The following is an 8,741-nucleotide window of genomic DNA, read 5'->3' on the forward strand; positions in this document are numbered from 1 at the left end:
TTGTTACATCTGAACACCAACTTTCGTTGATGTAGAAACACAATCCACCACCTCTGGTTTTCCCCGTTAACTCCGCGATGCGATCTGCTCTGAACAGCTGGTAGCCCGGCAGATGAAGCGCGTTGTCTGGAATGGCTTTACTCAGCCAGGTTTCAGTGAAGCACAGTGCAGCAGAGTTTGAAAAGTCCTTGTTAGTGCGGGTGAGGAGAAGTAGTTCGTCTATTTTGTTAGGAAGGGAACGGACATTCGCAAGATGAATGCTTGGGAGCGCAGTCCGAAAGCCGCACACGCGGAGCTTCACTAGAGCGCCGGCGCGTTTCCCTCTTCTGCGTCTAAACGCGCGTTTGAACAACACAGTTGTACCTCCGACTAGAATGTCCAACAAAATGTCCGAATAATCAAAAACCGGAAAAATGTTGTCTGGGATGTGCTGCTTAATGTTAAGGAGTTCGTCTCTGGTAAAACTTATAGAAGAAGAATGACAAAACACAGAACAAACAAACAAAAACAATAGAAGAATCGCGGAGCTCAGCATCCTTGCTGCCATTTGTGGTGCCATGCTGGTTTGATAACTTTATTCTATTTCTGTATATTTCCTACTTGCTGAAGGGCACGGGTAAATGTGACATTCATTATAATGGGTTTATGTTAAGATTGTTTTAAGTTAACTTAATTAGAAGCTGTTATTTTCTAATAAATGTTCAAATTGATAGCTCTCAATTATACTGTAATGTTGAATGGCTATAATCAATGGTTAATATTAGGAAAAAAAAGAACAATTTCCTAGAGAGATCAGTAGTACTGATATCACTGATACTCGCCTTCAGTCATATAAAACGATGCCATTAAACAAATAATTCAAAATATACTGTCTTTATGTTGTTTCTACATTAATTTGAATATTGAATATGAAATTGCAATATAAAAATATATTTAAAAACTTTAATGTTAGTTGGGATTAATTGCGATGAATCACGATTAATTTCAGAAAAATGTGATTAGTTATTTTTTTAACTGATTGACAGCACTAATATTTGATCTTTTTTTTATTTTAGCCCATGTTTAATGTATTAGTTCATTTTTTTAAACGTGTTTGCCTATTTTATTTTTTTATTAAAATGAAATGGGGTTGACATGGGAAAGGCGAGTTAGTATAAAAAATTTGACTGATAGTGGGATTGGTTGTTTCAACAGCATGTTTTGTACTTCACTTTAGCTTACACTGTTATATAAAATAAAAATCAAATGATTATTAAAAGTGCCTGAAGTTGAGGGAACACCCCATTACAGATTGATAAACAGTAAACCATCATACTGGCTCCCAATGAGAAAAATGCTGTGGGCCGACAGGGGGGCTGTGTGGGTTTTCTGTGGGCAATCCACTGTAGGCTTTCCAAATGGGCCCAAATGGTTTGTCTAACTGATTGACAGCACTAATATTTGATCTTTTTTTTATTTTAGCCCATGTTTAATGTATTAGTTCATTTTTTAAACGTGTTTGCCTATTTTATTTTTTTATTAAAATGAAATGGGGTTGACATGGGAAAGGCGAGTTAGTATAAAAAATTTGACTGATAGTGGGATTGGTTGTTTCAACAGCATGTTTTGTACTTCACTTTAGCTTACACTGTTATATAAAATAAAAATCAAATGATTATTAAAAGTGCCTGAAGTTGAGGGAACACCCCATTACAGATTGATAAACAGTAAACCATCATACTGGCTCCCAATGAGAAAAATGCTGTGGGCCGACAGGGGGGCTGTGTGGGTTTTCTGTGGGCAATCCACTGTAGGCTTTCCAAATGGGCCCAAATGGTTTGTCCTATAAAAAACCTACGCATATACACAGTTGGCGGCACAAGCAGTTTTCAGTGGTCTCCAAATCTGCTTCTGAAGAGCCAATGTCCTGCAGAGTTCAGTTCCAACATGCCCTGATACACCAGCCTGGAAATTTCTAGTAAAAAAAATAACAAAATAAGTTGTTTTCTTTGCATCAAGAAATCAGTTCAGAGGGGAAGAAGTCTACAAATATTAATATGTAGTATTTATCTCAAATGTGTTTGGTACATAAGGCTCATGTGAAGTACAAAATTTGCTGTTTTAACTACACTCTCATGGTATTTCATCTATTTGATGTTTTCACGGATTTATCTCTTTATGTAATGAAGGGAGTCGTGACGACGGAGTTGGGGATCCAGAAGCAAGGCTTTATTACATAGAGTGTACTCAGGATAGGCAGTGTCAAACACCAGCAAACAATAACATCTGAGGCACAGGCAAAAGAGTAATCCACAAGACAGGCAAAGGTCAGGGCAGGCAGCTAGTAATGGGCACGTTCGAAACACTGCTTCACAAAGCTTCGAAACATTTGTGAATCTTTTGTTTTGAACCAGTGTTACCATTTTCTATATATCATAGAACTGATTTCATCAGTTAATCATGTGGCATGAAATCCCACAAAATTTTACTATACAAAATAAAGAACTCAGGTCCAGATGTTGTGGGTTAAACAAAAGATAACTTCTCTTTAACACAGATGGCTATATAGTTCTAAAAAATGTGTAAAGACATTCAGTACTTTCAACCTACAAATCACATCATACCTTAAAAATAACAAAATGAGCTTACGATAGAATTAAATACACCTCATTCTCCTGACTGATAAACACTACTCTTGCCTGCTGGTTTTTATAGACAGCTCTAATGAAAATACTTAATTAAATAATTACATAAATAAATTAATTCCTTAAATAATTAATTTAGTTTATTGTGTGTTAAGGGTTGGATTATACTTAAATAAAACACATAACACAAGCACTAATATTTAATAGTATTTAAGTGCTTATTGTTTATTTAAAAAAAGAAGAACATTTCCATTGGTTTTGTAAGTTTGGTCTGAGTTCTTCATGCTTTTACAACATTTTCACCAGCAGGTGTTGCCAGCATGTGCTGTTTCAAGTGATTCGAAACATCGAATCATTTTTCTAAGCAATTGGTTCAATGCTTTGAAAAGCTTTGTTTCTCCCATCACTACAGGCAGAAATAAATAAAAAACAAGGTAACAGTCCAAGGATCAAAACACGAGAAAGGCAAAATCTAGGAAACTATGGAACTCAGAAGGGCTAAACTTTCCTTAGTTTAGCGAAGAGAGAAGCCCTGTCCAAATACCCACACTTGCGGTCTTTGCACTTGAGCAATTGTCTACTTACATGACATATTTCCTGTATTTGGCCCAAGTGTTCAAGTGGGCGTGAAGATCTCAAGTGTGCATGTAGAATTTCTTACCCGATGGGACACACTTAGCGAGTGTGAAAATGATAGTCCAGGTTGCGGCAGCGTTTCTCATTGTTTTTTTTTCTTTCTTCTAAGAACTTACCACAGAACACATCGACGCAATAATGATGACACTGCTGACCTAAATTTGATTTCTGAATTTCGGGTATATGAAATATATTTTCAAGGAAATGCGGTTTATTAAGGTTTTGTCCATTTTTTGTCTTTGTTTTAAGAAAACAAAGGAATGACAAGCAAATGTATAGATTCAGTTGTTTAATCGTTGTTCAATAACTGGTGTTTGAGATAAACAAAAAAAGTACAACAGTACTGAAGTAAGCAAAACCATAAGTAACCATACAACAAGAGTCTGATAGACTAATAATAAGCTGATGATTTGAATCAGGAATGGTGGATAAGGGAAACATCTAAACGGTGTAGTGTCTGGGTTCTTTGAGAAACAGGATGGGGCAAACACTGCCATGAACATATTTGAAAAGTAAGACAGAAACTGGCTATTATTTTCATATATGCTTTTTAATTGTCAACACAGAATTGTTATTAGTATAGCATGACACACTGACTGATAATAAACTAAAAAATGAAATGTCTACCATTGATAAGAATTTAAAGAAACAAGATAAGAAACAAAAAGTCTATTCACATTTTCTCAACTATTTTTGTAAAAATATTCAATAACGTGTCTATCTGTCTGCTCTACTCTCCTTTCCTCTCGGTCTAACTCCTCCTGTCGTTGTTTTTCTTCATTTTCTTCCTTTTCCCTGAGAAACTCAAGCACTTCATTTCTTTTACGTGGACCTTTCCCTCTTTGATTTCTCTTGCATTCCAGATGGCCCAGGCTCAGCTTCTGTGGACTGGGTGCCTGCTGCTGAGGACTGGTTATCTCCTGGTGGGGACTGAGTAATTGCCACTGAAGGCATGTCACAACTTGCATTTTTTCTGTGGGTCCCTCTGGCCCACCCGATGCAAACAAATTGACCGGAGTAACAGAAGGCCTGCCCCCTATAGCCTCATCCATGGCTGTATTGAACAGCCATGTACCTGCTGTCTCCTCTCCTCCTTCTGTCTGTGACCCAGTCATCTTTGGTTTCTGCTTAATGTCCTATAAAGCAATTAAGAGATATACCTGTCACGTTCCACACACGAGGAACACAGGAACGAAGGAGCGAGGAAACACGGAGTAAAGTAAATCAAAAGGGTTTATTCAACAAAGGCTGGGGATCACAGGACTCGACACATCGGGATGACGTTTAATGACTGACCAAGGATAAGGACAAGAACTAGAACACACTTTAAATACACAGGAACTGATGAGGGGAAGACAAGGGACACCTGGAACTCATAAGACAATCAACATAGGAAACACCTGGGAACAATGAATTAAAAAACACGAGACAGAGAAACTGGATGATGGAGCACATAGGGAGTAAAGACACACACAAAACTTGGCCCAGAGTCTGACATTACTCCCCCCTCCCTGAAGGCGTGTCCTATGACGTTTAATGACTGACCAAGGATAAGGACAAGAACTAGAACACACTTTAAATACACAGGAACTGATGAGGGGAAGACAAGGGACACCTGGAACTCATAAGACAATCAACATAGGAAACACCTGGGAACAATGAATTAAAAAACACGAGACAGAGAAACTGGATGATGGAGCACATAGGGAGTAAAGACACACACAAAACTTGGCCCAGAGTCTGACATTACTCCCCCCCTCCCTGAAGGCGTGTCCTCATGCCACACAACATCCAATAGGGGGGGGGGGCACTCTGGAGATCTCTAGGAGTAGGGTTACCAGACGGGAGGCCTCCAGAGCAGGCACCATGGTGGATCTGTCAGCTCTGGGCACCATTGCGGAGTAGGGAACCCAGGAGGACGTGGCGGAGTAGGGAACCCAGGAGTTCGTGGCGAAGTAGGGAACACAGGAGGTCATGGTGGAGTAGGGAACACAGGAGGTCGTGGGGGAGTAGGGAACACAGGAGGTTGTGGCGGAGTAGGGAACACAGGAGGTCGTGGCGGAGTAGGGACTTCAGGAGGACATGGTGGTGCAGGCAGTTCAGGAGGCCATGGCGGAGCAGCTTTCGAGGCTGCAGCCCCAGCCCCCGCCTCTATGGCTGGAGCCCTACTACTCCCCCCCCCAAATACTTGGGGACGCTTACAGGTTCCGAGGCCCTCCGTGGGCCATGACAGGGGACTAGAGTCCTTCCTGGGCTGAACTGGGGATCGGGGAGCCCTGCCTGGGCGGAACTGGGGATCGGGAGCCCTTCCTGGGTTCGACGGGGAATCAGGAGCGAACTCCAGAGCCTGGGCTGACACTGGAGAGAGCTCTGAGGCTGAAACCGACACCCTTCTCCTTGCCCCTAGCATCCTCTTCTGGATCGGGGGGGGAAAGGCGTGGTCGGCGGGCAAGAGTGCTGAACGTCCTGGGGGCTTGCCATATGAACGCTTGTCAGGCTGGTTCTGAGCATCCGACGGGCTTGTCTTCGGTGAGGCCAGCGGGCTGGAGATAGCCCCAGCTGACGGGCTTGACATCGGCCCGGTCAGCAGGCTGGAGAAAGCCCCGGCTGGCGAGCTTGACGGATCAACCGCCGGCGGGCTTGCCACATGAACACTTGGCGGGCCGGTTCTGAGCATCTGGCGGGCTTGTCTTCAGTGAGGCCAGCGGGCTGGAGAAAGCCCCGGCTGGCGGACTTGACAACGGCGCGGCCGGCACGCTTCACAGAGGGCAGGTTGGTTCTGAGCGTCCGGCGGGCTTGTCTTCAGCAAGGCCATCGGGCTGGAGAAAGCCCCGGCTGGCGGGCTTGACAACGGCGCGGCCAGCATGCAAAAGGCGTGGTCGGCGGGCAAGAGTGCTGAACGTCCTGGGGGCTTGCCATATGAACGCTTGGCAGGCTGGTTCTGAGCATCCGACGGGCTTGTCTTCGGTGAGGCCAGCGGGCTGGAGATAGCCCCAGCTGACGGGCTTGACATCGGCCCGGTCAGCAGGCTGGAGAAAGCCCCGGCTGGCGAGCTTGACGGATCAACCGCCGGCGGGCTTGCCACATGAACACTTGGCGGGCCGGTCTTCAGTGAGGCCAGCGGGCTGGAGAAAGCCCCGGCTGGCGGACTTGACAACGGCGCGGCCGGCACGCTTCACAGAGGGCAGGTTGGTTCTGAGCGTCCGGCGGGCTTGTCTTCAGCAAGGCCATCGGGCTGGAGAAAGCCCCGGCTGGCGGGCTTGACAACGGCGCGGCCAGCATGCTTCACAGTGCGGTCTTCCATCCGTGGAGACAAACGGGAGAAAAATAACATAAGACTGTTCAAAAACAAAAATAAAACACGGGAGAAGGAGCGCCGCTTACGGTTTTGGTCAGCCGTTCTGTCACGTTTCACACACGAGGAACACAGGAACGAAGGAGCGAGGAGACATGGAGTAGAATAAATCAAAAGGGTTTTATTAACCAAGGGTGGGGATCACAGGACTCACACACAGACACACACAAGTGAGCCCACTCCCTCTAGTATCTACCCTCTAAGCGCTCGTGACGCTTCCGGTGATATTACCGTCTGCCGTCTCACTAATGAGGACATAAATACATGAACAACATCTCCAGAACTGCTCTGAGAGTCACTTCATGAGCATTTGACCATTTAATTTGAGTAAAACTATCATCATGTCATACACACAGAAACGTAAAGGTATTCACGGCAACCCGTCAAAATAAACGTTCGGTTTAACTTGAGGGCATTGGCAGAAATATATTACTGTTGTTCAGTAGAATGTATGCAACAGGCTGCTGCTACTACTACTAAAATTATTAAAACCTTATTTTTAAGGAATAAGCATACAATATTTTTTCAATGTTTTAATTGTAATATTAAATTACCTTTATTTTCCAAAAAAATTAAATTTGTTTAATTTTCATTACTTAAAAGATAGATTAAATTAATGTTTTATGCCTTAAAAAAAATGTAAATACACAATTTCTGAGCAAAAAATCTTAAGGCTATTGTAAGAATAAATGAAACTTGTTTTATGCTTTCAAATAATTAGACATGCTAAAACTGAATTTGGTAACAATAAAACATAAGGTTGGAAAAATAAAACATTCCATAGGGCCTTAAACATGTAATATTTGTTAAACTTTTAATAAATTGATGTTAAATTAAGTTTCATGATTTTAATTAATTCGACATGACTGAATTAATTCACTGAATACCATACATACAATTTAAGTACAAAAATTAAAAAGCATACAAAATCATTCTAAAGTGTATCAGATTTAACTTTAATTAACTGAATAAAAGTACTTCATATATTTACAGATTGTCCTGATTAAATGACCATGCACAAGTTGTGTTTTGGATGCTGTTGTGTCCCACTGGCCCCTTAACTAGCTGAATCAGCAACACTTCCTTGGTCAACCAGCTTCTGCAGATAAGGTTTGCTGGTTAAGCTCCTCAAGAGGTCATATCTGCTGAACATTACAGAAAAACAAAGTGCCACAGATATTTGTAAAAGCACAGTACAATACCTTGTATTTGAATTTCAGGTTCTCCCATTTCCTTTTGGCCTGGTCACAAGTCACCATGCAGTCTAAACTCATTTCACCTAAAATGTGTCTAAAGACAGAAGACAGCAACTGGCAAAACTTATTTTTATTAACCGTTTTATTTACATTTTTATGTTTTGCCATTAAATAAAATGCACACTTAAACTGTCTGAAATGAACATTAACTGGACATAAAGATCATTATCTACACTTACATGAAACCTTCAGATGCAGAATTCTTTGCACCTGTAAACAACTCTTCATTTTCTGAAAGCAACTTTATAAATGTTAATGTTTGTTCAGCAGTCCCTAACAAACCACACAATTTAATTAATATCACGTTCTGATTTAGGATTTATAGTTGGATCGATGTGCACTGACCGCTATAGTATTCTTGTCAGAGAACTCAGAGTCATGTCTTAATGATAGTCTTTTAATGATTGCTCTGGCATCAACATAGATGGACATGTGCAAGGTTTTCTAGAACAATAAAATAAAAATAATAATTAGCAGATGAATCACTTAAGTGTTACATAATAGCTATAAATAATAAACAACAAAGTATCTTCTACTTATACAAGTCAAAGTGATCGATCGCTATAATTTAACTTCAAAGGATTGTTGACGGCATATAATACAGCGTGTAATTCACGTGCGGTAAATGGGTCGCATTAATATAAATAAATAAACTTAGAAACAGTATCTGCAACAAATATGCTTGCAATATAACATTAATATTCAAATAACACTGGACGTACTTGTCCCTTACTCATACAATGTCCTTATAATGCAAGCAATCCAGAGAACTTTCCAGTCAGAATGGCTGATGCAACTCTATAGCGCTACGCTTATTCTCAGTCTATTAAAGGTCCCATATTGTACACCTTTTTGGAGTTTTATTTTAGG

At 41.4% G+C, this 8,741-nt stretch overlaps 2 long non-coding RNA genes across 2 annotated transcripts in view; one reads left to right on the top strand and one right to left on the bottom strand.

Moving 5' to 3' along the window:
* Nucleotides 1-4,324: 4,324 nt before the first annotated feature.
* The window catches only part of LOC107570117 (uncharacterized), a 5,695-nt gene continuing 1,278 nt past the window's right edge, over nucleotides 4,325-8,741 (bottom strand). The window contains exons 2-4 of the long non-coding RNA XR_001606990.1: nucleotides 8,051-8,144; nucleotides 7,818-7,905; nucleotides 4,325-4,396 (exon numbers count right to left, since the gene is read on the bottom strand). This is a non-coding gene — a long non-coding RNA (uncharacterized lncRNA). The remainder of the gene's footprint in view (nucleotides 4,397-7,817; nucleotides 7,906-8,050; nucleotides 8,145-8,741) is intronic.
* On the top strand, nucleotides 5,116-5,441 carry LOC107570118 (uncharacterized). Its single transcript, XR_001606991.1, has 2 exons — nucleotides 5,116-5,231; nucleotides 5,340-5,441. It is a non-coding gene; the product is annotated as an uncharacterized lncRNA (long non-coding RNA).

Source organism: Sinocyclocheilus grahami, unplaced genomic scaffold (genome assembly GCF_001515645.1).
Source record: "Sinocyclocheilus grahami isolate Dianchi unplaced genomic scaffold, SAMN03320097.WGS_v1.1 scaffold1417.1, whole genome shotgun sequence".
NCBI lineage: Eukaryota > Metazoa > Chordata > Actinopteri > Cypriniformes > Cyprinidae > Sinocyclocheilus > Sinocyclocheilus grahami.